The sequence below is a fragment of the Rhinopithecus bieti genome, unplaced genomic scaffold (assembly GCF_001698545.2).
Source record: "Rhinopithecus bieti isolate Rb0 unplaced genomic scaffold, ASM169854v2 scaffold_42380, whole genome shotgun sequence".
NCBI lineage: Eukaryota > Metazoa > Chordata > Mammalia > Primates > Cercopithecidae > Rhinopithecus > Rhinopithecus bieti.
Window position 1 is genome coordinate 1,116,218 of NW_016818327.1, and position 21,094 is coordinate 1,137,311.

Sequence of the window (21,094 nt, forward strand, 5' to 3'; positions counted from 1 at the left end):
ATATTTTATATACATTATATATTTTGAAAATTGAATTAATGTATATAAAATGCTTGTATCACTAAATAAAATGTCTCTCTGAATATAAAATATTATTTGATACAGAACCTCAGTTTCTTAATACTTCTTATTTAATACAACTTACAAGCTTTTTTGGTGTTGTACGGATGTACATGTTTGTTGTCATTTATAAGCTAAATTCTTTACACCATTTACAGAAAACAAATTTCAAAGGGGTAAATATTATTCCTATAAAAGTTATTAATAAGTGCTCTTGTTTTGAAGCAGCATCTAAATGAACACTATTTTGATGTGTAGGAAAGAATAAGAATAGGGATCAGCATGGAAAATGCTAAGATTGGTGAAGTAAATTTCCCTTTCTGTATACATTTCTTTTTTTCTTGGAGACAAGGTCTTGCTCCGTCCCCCAGGCTGGTGTACAGTGGTGTGATCATAGCTCACTGCAGCCTCAAACTCCTAGGCTCATGTGATTCTCCCATCTCAGTGCACTACAGGCATACACTACCACACCTGGTTATTTATTTATTTATTTATTAGACCAGTCACTGCTACATTGCCCAGGCTGGTCTCGATCTCCTGGATTCAATCCTCCTGCCTCAGCCTCCCAAATTGCTGGAATTACCAGGCATGAGCCACTGCATCTGACTTCATTTCTTAAGATATATTTTACAACCCGAGCAATTTCACTCGAGTATATACAACTGAATGAGAAACTCTATCTTTTGGTGTCTTTCCCAAAAAGCATAGAACTTCTTATATTTTTTCCTGGCTAACAGCTCTGACTAGAAAATTAACAAATCCAAAGACACAACACACCGAAAAAAAAAAAAAAATGTCCTTTCTTACTGAAACCTGAACCTGATGGCTTTATAAGACATCAAAACAAATTTCTTAAAGCCAAGATGGCTCCAAATTATCTTTTGATTATATCTTTTTTAGATTTTCCAAAATTTAACTCAGGGTTTTAAGTACTATTCTAAACTGTGTCGATAATTTAATTCCTTTTTAGCTTCCCTAAAGTAATAGATACACTTATGAATATACATTTTTCTACATACAATAAAAATTAACTAGCCAGATTAACCAATTGACAGATTCCACTGGTGTTAAATTAATTATTTAAATTCCAGGGAGGCAAATATTTAACACATACCTTATATTAGGAAACATATTTTGAGAGGAAAATAAGTAGCTTGCATGCCCTTCACAAACCATTTTCTTCAATTCAGTTCAAATCTTTTTAAATCTTAAGAAACCCCATGCTCTCAATTACTTAAATGTAAATAGCCATGTGACATTACCTCCTCATATTAAGTCAGACTGGAGAATTTAACTACAAATATTGTGGATAAATAGTTATGTATCCTTAGGCTGTTGGTCATTTTTTATCACGTTGCTTAAAGACACAATCTAATGACTTTTAAGTACTAATTAACAGAAGTTTCTGCGTGAGTCATTCTGTTCTGAAAATAAAGGCATGATATCTTAAAGAAAACAAATTACTGTATGTATAGCTAGGAAATCAACCATCAGAAAAAGCAGATAGTTTTTTGACATATTTGGACACTCACAAACTGAGTTATTTTAATTCTTACATTTTGTCCTTCTGTTTCCCACATCTAATACAGATTAGACACTCTTCCTAACAGGAACATGTCAAATTCTCTCCTATTTGGTTTGTAAGAATGTATTGCTTGTCACTTTCAAAATAGAAATCTGTTTTTGCTGATAATAAAAGTAACACAATCACTCTAATATTCATAGATACATGAAGTCAAACGTGAATTTCTCAACACAGTTTACATTTAACAAAAATAATCCAAATAATTAAAATTATTATAATATTCTTAATAAAAGGTCTCTGTTCCATAGAAAGGGGCATACTGAACTTTAGAAAACTAAATTGATGTTATTTTAAATGTCTATGCTAGTAGTTTGAATGGATAATAATCTATCAGTTATTATAGTCAAGATTAGAATTCTTATTCTCTATAATGTTCTTTTGTAAAATATAAACATATATACTATATATATTTATATATGCACATTATATACACACACACACACTACAAAATCTTATACAGTATATAATATAAACATGTAAACCAAAAAGTATCTGAAACAGGTCTCGATTCCTGTAATCCCATCACTTTGGGAGGCCGAGGCGGGTGGATCACGAGGTCAGGAGTTCAAGACCAGCCTGGCCAAGATGGTAAAACCCTGTCTCTACTAAAAATTACAAAAAAAAATTAGCTGGGTGCGGTGGCAGGCGCCTGTAATCCCAGCTACTTGGGAGGCTGAGGTAGGAGAATCACTTGAACCTGGGCAACAGAGGTTGCAGTGAGCCAAGATTGCACCACTGCACTCCAGCCTGGGTGACAGAGTGAGACTATGTCTCAAAAAAAAACCAAAAAAAAAAAAAGAAGTAGTTTATTTTTCCAAGGTTAAGTACATGCCCAGAAGAAAGGAACACAGAATCACAGTAACAGTCTGTGGTCTGTGCCTTTCTCCAAATATTATTTTGAAAGCTTCAATATTTAAAGGCAAAAAGTGGGTTGGAAGGGAAGATGGAAGGTACGGTCACATTAATGAATCCACATGTTGCAAGAGAAAAGGAGCAGGTAGGGAAATAGTCAATTACGTATTCGTCTTCAGTTCAGCATTCAGTAAAATAAGGCGAACATAGAGTAGCTACCTGTGGAGATATTTGGCCTTTTATCTATGTAGCTATCTGGGTAGAAACAAAACAAAAGGCAGTTTCTTGCGTGACTCAACTTTCAGCTTAGTTTTTTCCTTTTGGCACAGCAAATGAAGTCCTGATATTTTATTTTGTTTGCACATACCACATAAGACTTTGAGGTAGTCCAGAGACGAGTACTGTACCACTGATAACTATTGGACTAAATGCTTCGAGGTTTTCTATTTTCTCTCTTTTATATTTCCTGAAAATCAATCACAGTACCATTGTACAATGATATTGATGCTTCTTCTCAGGTAAAGTAATGGAATCAAGGCTCAAAATGAGTACAGCAATTTCACCTCTGTTTACAGAGATGAGTGTCCGAGTTCCTATAATAAATTTTGAAAGACAATGTGAATAGGATATTTTTTATTCTGGTCTCTGATTACTTCTCTTAGGAACAAACACACTCAGGACCTCAGCAGTGTTGTGCTGATAAGAGTGTCTTTTCTTTGTGACTGTCTGTTCTATTGGACACCTAAGGTATTAGTTCCAGCACTATCAGCCTGCCCAGTTGTTTGATATATGGACTCATGAGAAATGAAACATTTCATGTGGGTAAGAGTAGTGATTAATGTAGGTCAAAATTCCATCTCACATGAGGCTTAAGAGAAGGTTTAGAGAGATTATAGCAATTCTTCATGAATTCAGCTTCCAGAGGTCAGAAATATTTTTGGAAACCGTTCATTTCCCTTTAACTATCATTATATGTGTTCAAATATAAAGCTCCTTTTGGACAAACTGTTAAAGCAATAACTTCATTATTTACTACTGACTGTGTAAAGTGTGATTATTTTGTTATAGAATCATTGTTAATGGTGGTGTTATTACGTGTTGTCTCCTCTGGGCTTCAGGAATGCCTGCATTTCGGATCTTAAGTCCAAATTCACACTATTTATACTCATATACATTTATGCACTTGGTTCTTACCTGGTATGAACAGGCTGGGTACTACCAAACATCCTACCTGCACACTGTCAAAGTGGGTCCCAGAGGTAGGCAATGGTGTAAAACAGTGAAAAACTGCTCATGTCAGGAGCCTTATTTACGGTGTAGGCAATACCGGGCGGAATGTAAATGAAGGAGGAGACTGCTGCCAGGAGCACCTGAAATCCATCCAAGACTGACAACTGTCCTATGTAAGACATAAGGAAGTGGCTCAGGTATACTACAGAAAAAGGGCAGATGAAGGCCAGGGATAGCCTGTTGAGGACCACAAGAGAAGCTAAGAATGACCTGAGGCCTTTTCTCCTTTGAGATAGAAACCCATATGGTCAAAACTATGACCTTTCTTCTTGTGGAGTTAAGAACAATCTCTTCTTCTTATTCCCAGAAGCTCACACTTTCTGGCCTGACTAGGACACCAGAAGAATATTTCATTCTAGAGAGCCTGACAGGATGGTGCAGAAAAGAAGAGGGGATTCTTTCTTCCCCGTCTTTAGAAGATCCCTTTACTTAGGAAAGGAAGTTAATATCAAAGGCCGGGAGTCTGATAATATGACCTCTGAGCTTTATCACTCCATACTAAAAATTTTAGATTTTTTTGTTCTGCCTTTATGTGGAAGCTGCTTCATTTTCATGGTCATTTCACAATCTTCCTCATAAGGGTTTACAGTTCTGCTCAATCTGTCCCAATTCCATGAATGGACTAAATGAGTGAATCTTGACTCCATTAATGGAGCCAAGTAAACCAGTGGTCCCTTGAATTCAGTCATGTTTATTAATCTTGATGAAGCAACCATATTCTTTAGACACCTCAAGCAATTTTAAATCACAAAGGAAAAGTCCAAAAGATTGGCAAACGTGAGCAAAAAGGAGATGACACAGAACAAATGATGCTATGGTTATTAAAGTTTCAGTTCTAATTTTATTTTATTTTTCCAAAAATATGGCAAAAATTAGTTCTTTCAGAACCTTAATATGTACTCTAATATTTTAGAAATTTAAAATTAAATCTCTTAAACAATTTTACCACAAATTTTTAAAATTCAAAGATGCAGGATGCTTTTAAAAATGAACCAATTTTTAAGCCAAAACAAGGAGGAATGAAAAAATGCTATCTAAACAAGCGAAATTTCACATTTAAGTAAGATAAATTGATGTAAAAGCTTTTATAAGACAGTTAGGTTTATACGTTTAGCCTCAAATATATTTTCCCAAAGTGCCTTTTACCCTTTAATGAAATGACTGGATATCCCATCAGCATTAACACAAAAATATGCAGTGGTGGTTAGTGGGATAAATGACCTAAGTTTTACTTTAATATCCTGGTATAATGAGATCGAGTAATGCCAAAAATACTCTTTGAAATACAACACATATGACACTGGCTGGAAAGATGAACTCAATACTATGAAGTAGACTGGACTTAGAAAATGTGGAGAAAATTAGATTATAGTGCTTATAATCTGCTTGGTTGACTGGGCCAACACATTCACCTTCAAACTACTTAGAGCCAACCTACTTGAAAGTATTTCTAGTTTCAGTCTAGCAGCAAGCAGCTCAGAAGTTGCCGCTCTATCCTACCAAGTAAAATGCTGGACAAATTGAAAAATCAAAAATCTGTAAAAGAAGTGAGGATGCAGGGAAAATTGCTGCCCCAAAAGTTGAAGAGAGAGAGAGTCAAATATGAGAATGAAAATTTACCACAGCAGAAAACCACAAGCAACAATCTTCATGGGAATCAGTGCTGGGTTTGGGAAGCCTAAATTGTAATAGAAAATTGCTGGGGCTCAATGTGGATAACTCTGAGAATTAAAAACTACAGGGAGACTGTCATAGAAGGGCCCCAACAAATTTGTAAGTTTTGCCTCCAGGGGTTCAACCTAATTCTCAGAAGAAACATGAGAAAAAAGATTCCATCATGCTTCTGACATGGAGAGGAGAAAGAAGTAATTTGAAATATGCCAGAGCATTCTGTTCTTCTCAATAAAATCTGCCCTAAAACAAACAAACAAACAAACAAAAACCTACAGAACAGAAAAACCCAGTGTGAAGAGACAGAGCAAGCTTCAGAACAAGGTTCATATATGCACAATTATTTATCACCCTGGGAATTTAAAACAACAATGATTAATACGCTGAGGGTTCTACTGAATAAAGTAGACAAAATGCAAGAACCAGATGGGCAATGTAAGCAGAGATGGAAATTCAAAGAAATAACCAAAAAGAAATGTTAGAGATAAAAAAAAAAAGTACTGTAACAGAAATGAAGAATACTTTTGATGGGCTCATTAGTAGATTGGACACAGATTGGACATCTGTGTTTGAGGATGTCTCAATAGAAACTTCCAAAACTGAAAAACAAAGAACAAAAGACTGAAAAAGAAAAAAGAACAGAATATCCCAGAACTGTGGGACAACAACAAATGGTATAACATATGTTTAATGGGAATACCGAAATTAGAAGAAAGGAAGAGAAGAAATATTTGAAACAATAACAACTGAGAATTTTCCCCAAATTAATGTCAGATATCAATCCATAGATACAGAAAGTCCACAGAACACCAAAGAGAATAAATGTCAAAAAAAAAAAAAAAAAAAAAAAAAAACCCTACACCTGGACATATCATATTCAAATTACAGAAAATCAAAGGTAAAGGAAAAAGTCCTGAAAGAAGCCAGAGGGGGGAAAACACCTTACCTATACAGAATCACAGATAAAAATGATACCTTGCTTCTCAGAAATCATTCAAGTAAGATGAGAATGGAGTGAAAGTGTTAAGAGAAAAAAGCAACAATGTAGGATTTTATATCTGGTGAAATTATCCTTTAAAAGTGAAGGGAACTCTATCTAATGCAACAAACAAACAAAAAGAAAGAAAGAAAAGAAAAGAAAAAGTATATTGATTGGGAAGGAAGAAGTAAAACTTTGTTCACTGATGACATGATTATTTACGTAGAAAATCCAAAGGAATCAACAACTACAAAACCTCCTGGAACTAATAAGTGATTATAGCAAGGTTACACGATACAAGATTAATGCATAAAAGTCAATCACAGCCGGGTGCAGTGGCTCACACCTGTAATCCCAGCACTTTAGGAGGCCGAGATGGGTGGATCACCTGAGGTCAGGAGTTCAAAACCAGCCTGGCCAACATGGCAAAACCCAGTCTCTATTAAAAATACAAAACTTAGCCGGGCATGGTGGCATGAGCCTGTAATCCCAGCTACACGGGAGGCTGAGACAGGAGAATAGCTTGAACCCTGGAGGCAGAGGTTGCAGTAAGACGAGATCACTGCACTCCAGTGCACTCCAGTGCACTAAGCCACTGCACTGCAGCCTGGTGGACAGAGCAAGACTCAGTCTCAAAAAAAAAAAGTTGATTGCTTCTCTATATGACAGCATTGAACAAGTAGAATTTAAAATTAAGAACACACTGCCATTTACATTAGTATCCAAGAAAATAAAATATTTAGGCATAAATCTAACAAAATATGTGTGAGGTTTATATGAGAAAAACTATAAAACTCTGATGGAAGAAATTAAAAAATTAAATAAATGGAGAGCTATTCCATATTGATGAATAGAAAGACTTAATATGAGTACTGTCAAGACGTCAGCTTTCCCCAGCTCAATCTATAGATAGAATGCAATTCCAATCAAAATCCCAGAATATATATATACACACACACACACACAAACACACACACACACACTTATATATATGTGTGTGTGTATATAGATATATTTGGATATTGTCAAACTGATTTTAAAGTTTATACAGGGAAGCAAAAACCCAAAATATTCAACACAATATTGAAGAACAACATTGGGTGACTGACGCTGCCTTACCTCAAGACTTCCTATAAAACTACATACAGTGGGACAGTGTGGTATTGGTGAAAGAATAGAAAAATCAATCAATGGATTAAAACAGAGAACCCAGAGGTAGATCCACATAAATGCAGCCAGCTGATCTTTGATGAAAGAGAAAAAGAAATATAATGAAGCAAAGATAATCTTTTCAATGAATGATGCTGGAACAAGTGGATGTCCACATGTAAAAAAATGAATATAGACACAGACTTTTCATCCTTCACAAAAATTAACTCAAAGACTTAAATATAAAACACAAAACTCTAAAAATCCTATAAGATAACAGGAGAAAATGTAGGTGTAGATTTGGTGATGGCTTTTTTAGATACAACAGCAAAGGCAAGATTCATGAAAGAAACAATTGATAAGCTGAAGTTCTTTGAAATTAAAATTTTCTGCTCTGAGAAATATAGTGTCAAGAAAATACAAAAGAAGTCACAAAATGGAAGAAAATACTTCCGAAAGACAATCAATGACTATTATGCAAAATATACAAAGAATTCTTAAAACTCAACAATAAAGAAACAAACAACCTAATTAAAAAGGAGACCAGGGACCTTAACAGATATTTCACCAAAGAAGATGTAGATACACATATGAAAAGATGCGCCATGTCATATATCAGCAGGGAAATGCAAGTTCAAACAACAGTGAGATGCCACTATATACCTACAGTACTAGAATGGCCAAAATTCAGAACACCTGCAACACCAAATGCTGACAAAAGATGTGAAGCAACAGAAACTGTCATTCATTGATGGTGGGGAATGCAAAATTGTATAGCTACTTTGGAATACAGTTTGTCAGCTTATGCAAAGCTAAACCCACTTTTATAATACGATATAGCAATAGCACTCCTTGCTATTTACCCAAAGGAATTGAAAACATGCCCATGCAAAAACCTGTACAGGGTTGTTTATAGCACCTTAATCTATAACTGCCAAAACTTGGAAGAAACCTTCAGTAGGTGAATGGGCAAATAAATTGCGTTGCAGTCACACAATCGAATATCATTCAGTACTAAAAAGATGTGACTTATTAACTCATGAAAATAATAGGAAATTTAAATGCATATTACTAAGTAAAAGGAACCAGTCTGAAAAGGCTACATATTGTATGATTCTAGCTATATGGCATTTTGTAGAAGTCAAAACTACCTAGACAGTATAAAGATCAATAGTTTCTGGGGGCTACAAGGGGAGGAAGGGGTGAATAGGTGAAACACAGAGGATTCTTGGGGCAGTGAAAATGCTCTGCATGATTATATAATGGTGGATACATGTCATTATACATTTGTTCATGCTCATAAAATGTACAACACCAACACCAAGAGTGAGTCCTAATGTAAATATGGTCTTTCAGTGATAATGTGTCCATATAGATTGATCAGTTGTAACAAAGGCACTACTCTCATGGAGGATGTTGATAATGCGGATGGCTATACATACGTTGGGGCAGGGTGTATATGGAAAATCTCTGCACCCTCCTCTTAATTTTGCCATAAACCTAAAACTACTTTACATTTAAAAAGTCTTTTAAAAGAATAACAAACCAGAAATGTCTTTAATAAGATCACTGGAGCTTAGAATTAAAAAAAAAAAAAAATCTGTGATACTTAGCTCAGATCAAATGATTCTCATCACAAACCTCATTCATCCTGTTCCATGATTCCTTAATTAACAAAGCCCCTGGCTAATTCCAATCACCTTAGTCTAAGAATATCCCCAGTGGCTAATTTTCCTGGCCCTAAATCTCAGTTACGTAAAGACTCTGGCACATGCTGTCAAATCTCCCAAATCATCCACTGCCTGTATCTCCACCTACAGCCTTTCACTTGCTGATGGCTGATCCTTGTCTGAATCCTGGACTCAGTTTTGCCTTGGATGTCATCCAGTTTTTGTTTGTTTGTTTGTTTGTTTGCCATGGATTGTATCTTAGTTTCATTCTGCTTGCCTGTATCCTTACTCTGTCTTTATATTTGACTAAAAGAAAAACTCCAGCTTTTACCCACATGTTTACATCCCTGAGCTAGTACTCACATGTTTTATTTAACATCCCCAGGCTGAATCTCAGCCACAATCTCTTGACTACCAATTAGAAACAACGTCAGATTCTCTTGCCCAGAATTCTTTGTGTGCTTCATAATGACGCTGTTGCAGATAAAGTAACTCATCTATATGTGCTTAAGTTTCTACAGGAAGGTATTGTTAACTGTATAATTATCAGAAAAGAATAAAGCACCCAATTTTATATGACACTGTGTTAGATGCTTTAGAAAAGTGGGTTTGACAGCATTGGTTCCTATCCATCAGGAAGTTATATATGATATAAAAAGGAGATATGGACACACATAATTTAAAATAAGATTCTACATTATTTGAGGAGCAAGTAATTTGCTATGGTTGTAGTACAAAGGGTTTTCAGTAGGGCCCACTAGGGATGATGGATGATAATATAGAATCCGCCTATTTAAAATAATTTAATAATGTCTCTATAAATGTTTTTTAAAAGGACAGTGATCCATGGCACAGCAATAAAACAGAACTCTGCAACGGGTTCCTAAATATGCCATGCTGCTGATGATTACCTCCATTGTGTTTTTCTGTTTCCTCTTTATCATATTTCCAAAGAGTTTATGTCCTCAGTCGGTGGTCCAAGAACTTAAAATGTATGATTAGAAACAAATACCATGCATTTTATACAATTCTGGAAAGAAAATAACAGATTCAATTAAACTTTTTGCAGAGTTAGAGGAAATGAGCATTCTTGATGTATAAACACTATTTCAGAAATTATTTAATGCTTCTCCTAATAGTTTATATTTAGCAATGTCATTTTCAATCATTCATTACTTAATATTTATAGTACTACCATGACAGAGTTGGATAAATAACTCTGAGTCTACATTATATAAATATAGTCCCTGGGTGCAATGACTCAGCCACTTTTATAGATAAAACACTAGAGGACTGATATGGTCCTATATTGTTATTCTATAGTTCAGGGGTCCCCAACCCCCAGGCCACGGACCAGTAGCAGTCTGTGGTCTGTTAGGAATTGTTTTTTCTGCACAGCAGGAGGTAAGTGGTGGGTGAGCAAGTGAAGCTTCATCTGTATTTACAGCTGCTCCCCATCACTTGCATTACTACCTGAGCTCTGCCTTCTGTCAGATCAGTGGCAGTATTAGATCCCTACAGGAGCACAAATCCTATTGTAAACTGCACATGTGAAGGAGCTAGGTTGTGCCCTCCTTATGAGAATCTAATGCCTGATGATCTGTCACTGTCTCCCATTACCCCCAGATGAGACCATCTAGTTGCAAGAAAACAAGCTCAGGACTCCCACTGATTCTACATTATGGTGAATTGTATAATTATTTCATTATATGTTACAATGTAATAATAATAAAAATAAAGTGCACAGTAAATATAATGTGCTAGAATCATCTTGAAACTATCTCCCCACCCTGGTCCATGAAAAAATTGTCTTCCAGAAACCAGTCTCTGGTGTCAAAAAGGTTGGGGACTGCTGCTATAGTTAATGCCACTGTTTAGTAATCAAGACTACAGAGAAGGATCTTCTCCTTCTTTTTTTTTCTTTTAGGCTTATAAGGTAGACTAAAGTGTCAAGTTGAACCAGAAAAAAGCCTCGGAATCTCTCTAAATCTATTCTGGTTTGGGGGATGCCTGAAAAAAATTAAAAACAACAACAAAAAAAATGGAGTCAAATCAAACATAGAGTAAATCATGAGTTACATTAACCAGTAAGAAATATGTTAGAACTTCTGTTACTGTAGCATGAAGAGGTCAGCAAATCCTCTTCACAAAAAACTTAGAATAAAGTTGGAAAAAGCTGACAAAAGTCACTATGTATGGTCTTAAGTTTAAACAAAGGCAGACAACCAATCAAGAATTGTTTATTCTTGAAAATCTGGTAATGTTTCAGCTAAATACAGTGGGAAACTTCAAAGTGTTCATTACAAATATTTGCAAAGAAGTAAAGAAAACTGTGTTCAAAAATAAAAAGGAAAGGTGATGATTATGACTCTATACATAGAGAATCTCAGCAAAGAAATAGAAAGTATGAAGAAAAACCAAAGTATAATTTAGAGCTTAAAAGTATAAGTGTAATGAAAGATTCACAAGATGGGTTCAACAGCATATTTGAAAGCAGAGAAGATAAAAACAGGACTGGAAAGTAGATCAATAGAAATAATTCAGCTAAAAAACAATGAGAAAAAGTTGAAAAAATGAACAGAGTCCCGGAAATGTTTTACATTCCATAAAGCAAGTAAACATATGTGTAATGACAGCTGCAGGCTTTTATAACAGGAAGCTAGGAAAAAAGAGCAAATAAACCCAAAGTAAGTAGAAAGAATTATATAATAAGGTGAAAATGTAGCTAAGAAAGGAGAAAATAGATAAAGCCAATCAAATCAAAAGATGATTCTTTGAAAAGAACCAACAAACTTTAATAAACTTGTGTTAGACTGACCAAGAGAAATAGAAGACATGGATTTTCAAAATCAGGAATAAAAGAGGAACATCACTACAGACCTTACAGAAATTAAAAGAAAATATTAAGGGAGTATCATTAACAACAGTACACCAACAAATTGAACAAACTAGATAAAATGGACATATTCCTAGAAAGACACAAATACCAAAACTTTCTTAAAGAGAAATAGAAAAAAGTGGAATAAATAAATATATGTCAAGTAAAGACCCAGCACCCTAATGTTCCAATAAAAAAAAAAAAAAGTCCAGGCCCCAAAGATACTGCTAAGGAAGAAATAATATTAATACTACACAAACTCTTTCAGAAATAGAACGGCAAGGAGCAATTTTCATCTAATTTTATGAGGCTAATATTACCCCAATACCAAAGATATTTCAGAAGGAAAAACTACAATTCAACATCCCTTGTAAAAATAGATGTTGATGTCTTTAAAAAAAATTAGCAAACTGAATCCAGAAACATAAAAAAGATTATATACCATGAGCAAGTGATATTTATCTCAGGAATACCAGGTTGGTGTAACAGCCAAAAGTAAATTAATATAACTTACAATATTAATAGAATAATAGACCAAAAAATGACTATCAAAATAGAGGCAGAAAAAGCATTTGACGAAATCTAAAACTCATTAAAGATTTTTTTTTAAAAAAAAAACCACCTCCATAAAGGTCAAAGGCAACTTCCTTAACTTGACAAATGGGCGTCTGAAAAAAACCCCATATGCAACATCATACTTAATGGCAAAAGACTGAATATTTTCTACCTAAAACTGGAAATAATACAAGGATGTCTGCCCTTATCGCTTCTATCAACATTGTATATTGGATTCTTCTCAGTGAAATAAGGTGAGAAAAAGAAATCCAAATTTTCTTTATTCACACATGACATAATTTTGAAAAAATCCTAAGAAATAGATATCCAAAAAATGTTAGAACCAATTATTTATTATATGTTTAGCAAGGTCACTGGACACAAGATTAATATATGCAAACTTATAAATGCACACACACATATATATACTAGTAAAATTATCCAAAATGAAATTAAGAAAATTGCATTCACGATTGCATCAAAGGAATAAAATAAACTGAACAAAAGTAAGTATCATAAGACCTGTACATTGAAACAACAATATTTTATTAAGAAAATTTAAAAAAAAACTAAATAAATATAGAGACGTATTATATTCATGGACTGGAAGTTTCAATAGTGGTAAAACGACCATTCCCTCACTAATGGATCTATAGATTCAATGAAATCATTACCCAAGTCCCATTCATTTTCTTTCCTTGACAAATCAACAAACTAATCATAGAATTTATATTAACATTCAAATAACTTAAAACAGACAATTTTGAAAAAGAAGAACATAAAGAATGTACATTGGCCATTCATGGTGGCTCATGCCTATAATCGCAGCATTTGGGAGGCCATCATGGGTGGATTTCTTGAGATAAGCAGTTTGAGAACAGCCTGGGCAAGGTAGCAAAACCCCATCTCTACAAAAAATTTAAAAAAAAACTAGCCTGGCATGGTAATGTGCATTCATGATCCCAGCTACTTGGGAGGCTAAGGTGGGAGGATCACTTGAGCCTGGGAGGTCAAGGCTGCAGTGAGCCAAGATGTCACTTAGGTGACAGAGTGAGACCCTAACTTAGTACAAAGCTACAATAATGAAGATAGTGTGGTATTGTCATAAGGATTATATGGATCATTATAGCAAAATAGAGAATCTATAAATAAACTCACATTTATGGTGAATTGAATTTTGACACAGGGGTCAAGGTGATTCAATGGAGAAATGATTATTTTCTCAACAAAAGTTACTGAAACAATAAGACATTCATTAAAATAAGTTAACTTACAACCATTTCAAGCATCACACAAAAATTTTACTCAAAATGGAACGTAGAAACAGTAATTCGAAGCACAAAAGTTTTAGAAGGAAATAATGAAGAAAATTTTTGACATTGGGTTGGTGAAAAAGCTTAAGACAAATAAGGGCACTATATAACAGTAAAGTGCTTAATTCAATAAGGAGATCTAACTAACCTAAACTATGCATCCAAAACAGGAGTACCCAGATTCATACAGCAAAGTCTTGGAGACCTACAAAGAGACTTAGAAAACCACACAATAATAGTGGGAGACTTCAATACTTCCATGGACAATATTAGACAGATCACTGAGGCACAAAACTAATAAAGGTATTCAGGATTTGAACTCGACACTTGACTAAATGGACCTAATAAATATCTACAGAACACTCCATCTAAAGAAAACAGAATACACACTTTTCTCATCACCACATGGCACATACTATAAAATTGACCACTCAATTAGACATAAAACAATCCTCAGCAAATTAAAAACAAACAAAAAAGCCAAAGTCATGCTAACCATACTCTCAGACCACAGGACCACAATGCAATAAAAATAGAAATCAATACTTATAAACTCAATTAAACCCATATAATTACATGGAACTTAAACAACCTACTCCTGAACGATTTTTGGATAAATAATGAAATTAAGGCAGAAACTAAGTAACTCTTTGAAACTAATGAGAACAAATAATATACAAGAATCCCTGGAACACAGCTAAGGCCGTGTTAAGAGGGAAGTTAACAGCACTAAACATCCACATAAAAAAATTATAAAGATCTCAAATTAACAACTTAATATCACAACTAGAGGAACTAGAGAAATAAGAACAAACCAACCTTAAAGCTAGAAAGGAAATAAAATCAGAACTGAATTAAAGGAAACCAAGATGAAAAAAACAAACACAAAAGATCAGCAAATCGAGAAGTCGATTTTTTGAAAGATTTAATAAGACAAATAGACCACTAGCTAGAATAATAAAAGAGAGAAAATCCAAATAAGCACAATTAGACATGACAAAGGGAGCATTACCACTGACCCCACAGAAATACGAAAAACCTTCAAAGACTACTATGAATATTATGCACACAAGGTAGAAAACCTAGAAGAAACAGAAACATTTTTGGACATATATACCCTCCCAAGATCGAACCAGGAAGGACTTGAATCTCTAAACAGACCAATAATGAGTTTCAAAATGGAATCGCTAACAAAAAGCCTACCAACTGGAAAAAGCCCAGAACCAGAGGGATTCACAGCTGAATTCTACCCAATGTATAAAGAAGACCTGGTACCATTCCTTACTAAAACTATTGCAAAAAATTGAGGAGGAAGGAATCTTCCCTAACTTATTCAATGAGACCAGAATCACCCCAAAACTTGGCAGAGACACAGCAACAAAAAAAGAAAACTTCAGGCCAACATCCTTGATGAGCATAGATCCAAACATCCTAACTGAAATACTAGTAAACCAAATCCAGCAGCACATCAAAAAACTAATCCACAATGATAAAGTAGGCTTTATCCTTGGGATGCAAGGTTGATTCAACATATACACATAAATAAATGTGATCACCACGAAAACAGAACCAAAAACAAAAACCACATGATCATCTCAAAAGATTCAGAAAAGGCTTTTGATAAAATTCAACACTCTTTCATGTTAAAAACGCTCAACAAACTAGGCGTTATAGGAATATACTTCAAGATATTAAGAGCCATCTATGAAAAATCCACAACCAACATTACACTGAATGGGCAAAAGCTGGAAGCATTTTTCTTGAAATCCAGTAGAAGATAAGAATGCTTTCCTTCACCAATCTATTCAACATAATACTGGAAGTCCTAGACAGAGCAATTAGTCAAGAGAAAGAAATAAAAGGCATTTGAACAGGAAGAGAAGACATCAAACTATTCCTGTTTGCAGATGATATGATACTATACTTAGAAATCCCCATAGTCTCTGCCCAAAACCTCCTTGATCTTATAAACTCTAGCAAAGTCTTAGGATACAAAATCAATGTACAAAAATTGGTCGCATTTCTATGCCCCAACAACATGAAAGCTGAGAGCCAAGTCAAGAATGCAATCACATTCACAATAGCCATTAAAAAAAACATGCCTAGAAATACAGCTAACCAGGAAGGTGAAAGATCTTTAAATTGAGAATTACAAAAAAAAAAAAAAAAATTGTATTGGTTCATTCTTCCATTGCTATAGAAAAATACCTGGGATTGGGTAATTTACAAAGAAAAATGACTTAATTGGATCATGGTTCTGCAGGCAGTGCATGAACTATAATGCTGGCCATCTGCTTGGCATTTGGGAGGACTCAGAAAACTTAGAATCATGGCAGAAGGTGAAAGGGAAGTAAGCTTGTCTTACATGGCTGGAGCAGGAGCAAGAGGTAGGGGGAGGTGCCATACACTTTTAAATGACAAGGTCTTATGAGAACTCACTATCACAATGACAGTACCAAGGGGGAATGGTGTTAAACCATGAGAAATCACCTCCATGATCCAATCAATTCCTACCAGGCCCCACCTCTAGCATTGCAGATTGCATTTCAAAATGAGATTTGGGTGGGGACACAGAGCCAAACCATATCATCCTACCCCAGATCCCTCCTGAATTACAATCCTGGCTTCCCAACAGTCCCCCAAAATCTTAACTCGTTCTAGCATTAACTGAAAAGTCTACAGTCCAAAGTTTCATCTGAGACAAGGCTATTCCCTTCTGCCTATGAGCCAGCAAAATTAAAAACAAGTTTATTATTTCCAAGATATAATAAGGATATAGGCATTAGGCAAATTCTCCCATTCTAAATGGGAGAAATTGGCCAAAAGAAAGGGGTTATGGTTCCATAAATGTCTGAAACTCAGCAGAACAGTCATTAAATCTTAAAGCTCCAAAATAATCTCCTTTGACTCAATTTTTCACATTCAGGGCACACTGATGCAAGGGGTGAGCCCCCAAGGCCTTGGGCAGCTCTGCCCTGTGGCTTTGCAGGGATCAGTCCCTGAGACAGCTCTCATGGGCTGGCATTTAGTGCCTCCAGCTTTTCCAGGCTAATGGAACAAGCTGCTGGTGGATCTACCATGCTGGGGTCTGGAGGATTATGGCCCTCTTCTCACAGTTCCACTAGGCAGTGCCCCAATAGAAGCTCTTTGTGGGGACTTCATCCTCATATTTCCCCTCTGCACTGTACTAATAGAGGTTCTCTGTGAGGACTTCATCCCTGCAGCAGGCTTCTGCCTGGACATGCAGGCTTTCTCAGACATTCTCTGAAATCTAGGAAGAGGCTCTCAAGCCTTAACTCTTACATTCTGTGTACCCACAGGCTGAATACCATGTGGAATCTGCTAAGGCTTATGGCTTACATTCTCTGAGGCAGTGACCTGACCTGTAACTGGACCCCTTTTAGCCATGGTTGAAGTTGGAGTGGCTGGAATGCAAGGAGCAGTGTTCTAAGGCTGTGCAGGGTAGGGTGGTCCTAAGCCTGGCCCAGGAAACAATTCATGCCTTTGGGCCTGTGGAAGGAGGGGCTGCTGAGAAGGTCTCTGAAATGCCTTTGAGGCTTTCTCCCCATTATCTTGGCTATTAGTCCTGGCCTTCCTTTTAGTTATAAAATATTCTAGAGCCTGCTTGAATTCCTCCCCTGAAAGTAGGCTTTTCTTTTCTACCACATGGTCAGGCTGCAAATTTTCCAAACTTTTATATTCTGCTTCCCTTTTAAATGTAAGTTCCAGTTTCAGGTCACTTTTTTTGCTCATGCATAGGAGCATAGGCTGTTAGAAGCAGTCAGGTCATTTATTGAACACTTTACTGCTTAGAAATTTCTTCTGCCACATACCTAAATTATCACTCTCAAGTTCAAAGTTCTACAGATCCCTCAAGCAGAGGCACATTACAGCCAGGTTCTTTGTTAAAGCACAGCAAAAGAGACATTTACTCCAGTTCCCAGTAAGTTCCTCATTTCCATATGAGACATATTGAGCCTGGGTTTCATTGTCCATATCACTATCAGCATTTTGGTCACAACAGTATAACAAGTCACTAGGAAATTCGAAATTTTCCCTCATCTTCCCATCTTCCTCTGAGCCCTCCACGCTCTTCTACCCTCTGCCCATTACCTGGTTCCCGGGTCGCATCCACATTTTCAGGTATCTTTACAACAATGCTCCACATCCAGTACCAATTTTCTGTAATGTCCATTCTCACACTGCTATACAGAATTACCTGAGACTGGGTAATTTATAAAAGAAGTTTAATTGACTCACAGTTCTGCAAGAGGTACAAGAAACAACATACTGGCCATCTGCTCAGCTTCTGGGGAGGCCTCAGGAAACTTACAATCATGGCAGAAGGCAAAAGGGAAGCAGGCTCATCTTACATAGCCAGAGCAGAAGCAAGTTTGGGAGGAGGTACCACATCTTATGGTCAGATCTCATGAGAACTCACTATTGTGATGACATCACCAAGAGGGAGGATTATGTTAAGCTGTGAGAAACTGCCCCCATGATCCATTCACTTCCTATCAGGCCTGACCTTCTACCTTGGGGATTACATTTAAACATGAGATTTGGATGAGAACAGAGATCCAAACCATATCAACACCGCTCAAAAAAAAAAAAAAAAAAAAAAAAAAAAAAAAGAGATGATACAAAATGGAAAAACATTCTATGCTCATGGATAGGAAGAATTAATATTGTTAAAATGGCCATACTGCCCAATGCAATTTACAGATTCAATGCTATTCCTATTAAGCTACCAATGAGGTTCTTCACAGAATTAGAAAAAACCATTTTAAAATTCATATGGAACAAAAAGGAGCCTGAATAGCTGTGATGGTTAATACTGAGTGTCAACTTGATTGGATTGAAGAATGCAAAGTACTGATCCTGGGTGTGTCTGTTAGGGTGTTGACAAAGGAGATTAACATTTGAGTCAGTGGGCTGAGAAAGGCAGACCCGTCCTTAATCTGGGTGGGTACCATCTAATCAGCTGCAAGCATGGCTAGGATATAAAGCATGCAGAAAAATGTGAAAAGGCTAGACTGGCTTAGCCTCCCAGCCTGTATCTTTCTCCTGTGCTGGGTGCTTTCTGCCTTCAAACAGCGGACTCCAAGTTCTTCAGTTTTGGGAATCAAACTGGCTTCCTTGCTCCTCAGCTTGAAGATGGCCTGTTGTGGGACCTTGTGATCATGTGAGTTAATACTCCTTAATAAGCTCCCTTTTAGATATATCTATATATAGATATATGTACAGATAGTTATACAAAGATATATCTTTATATTTATATCATATATAAATATATGAATATATTTTATATATAAATATATGTTATACATATCTTTACATATAAATATAAATTATAAATATATGTAAATTATATATAAATATATATAAATTACATGTAAATATAAATTATAAATTACATATAAATAATAAACATCATTTAGTGCAGTAGGTCTTTATAACTAATAGGGATAATATATAGTACAAATATGAAATGTATACAAGACAGCTATATAAAATGTGTATACTATTATACTTATACCGATACCTTATCTTATTAGTCTATTCGCTCTAGATAACCCTGACAATACAATAGACAAAACAATCCTAAGTAAAAACAACAAAGCTAGAGGCATCATGTTACCTGACTTCAAATTATACTACAAGGCTACAGTAACCAAAATAGCATGGTATTGTTACAAAACAAAAGTAAAATAGACCAATGGAGCAGAATAGAGAGCCAAGAGATAATGCCACAATCCTACAACCATCTGATTTTCTGATTTTTGACAAATTCAACAAAAACAATGAGGGAAAGGGCTTTATTTTTTTTGAGACAGAGTCTGACTCTGTTGCCCAGGCTGGAGTGCAGTGGTGTGATCTTGGCTCACTGCAACCTCCACTTCCTGGGTTCAAGCAATTCTCCTGTCCCAGCCTCCTAAGTAGCTGGGAGTAGAGGTGCCCACCACCACACCTGACTAAGTTTTTTTTTTTTTGGTATTTTTAGTAGAGACAGGGTCTCACCATGTTGGCCAGGCTGGTCTTGAATTCCTGACCTCAGGTGCTCCACCTACCTCAGCCTCCCAAAATACTGGCATTACAGGCCTGAGTCACCATGCCTGGCTGGGAAAGTAGTTTCTATTTCATAAATGGTGCTGGGATAACTAGCTACCCATATGCAGAAGATTGAAACTGAATTCCTTCCTTACACCATCTACAAAAATCAACACAAGATGGATTAAAGACTTAAAGGTAAAACCTAAAACTATAAAAACTCTGGAAGATAACCTAGGAAATACCATTAGGACACAGTCCTGGCAAAGATTTCATGATGAAGATGCCAAAAGCAATTGCAACGAAAATAAAAATTTACCCAAATAAACTAAAGAGCTCTGCACAGCAAAACTCTGTTATCAACAGAGTAAACACACACTCTACAGAATGGGAGAAAGTATTTACAAACTATGCATCTGACAAAGGTCTAATTTCCAGCATCTATAAGAAACTTAAACAAGTATACAAGCAAAAACAAACCACTCCATTAATACTGGGCAAAGTACATTAAGACGCTTCTCAAAAGAAAACATACACATAGCCAACAAGCATATGAAAACATTCTGAACGTCCTTAATCATTAGAGAAATCAAAATCAAGACCACAATAAGGTACTATCTCACATCAGTCAGAATGGCTATTATTAAAACATCAAAAAATAGCAGACACTGGCGAGGTTACAGAGAAAAGGGAGTGCTTATACAGTGTTGATGGGAATGTAAATTAGCTCAACCACTGTGGAAAACAGTTTGGTAATTTCTCAAATAACTCAAAGCAGAATTATCTTTCATCCCAGCTATTCCATTATTGGATATACACACAAAGGAATATAAATCATTCTACCATAAAGACACATGCACATTTATGTTCATCACAGCACTATTCACAATAGCAAAGACATGGAATCAACCTAAATGCCCATCAATGGTAGAATGGATAAAGAAAATATGGTACATACACATCGTGGAATACTACACAGCCACAAAAAAGAATGACATCAAGTCCTTTGCAGCAACATGGATGGAGCTGGAGGCCATTATC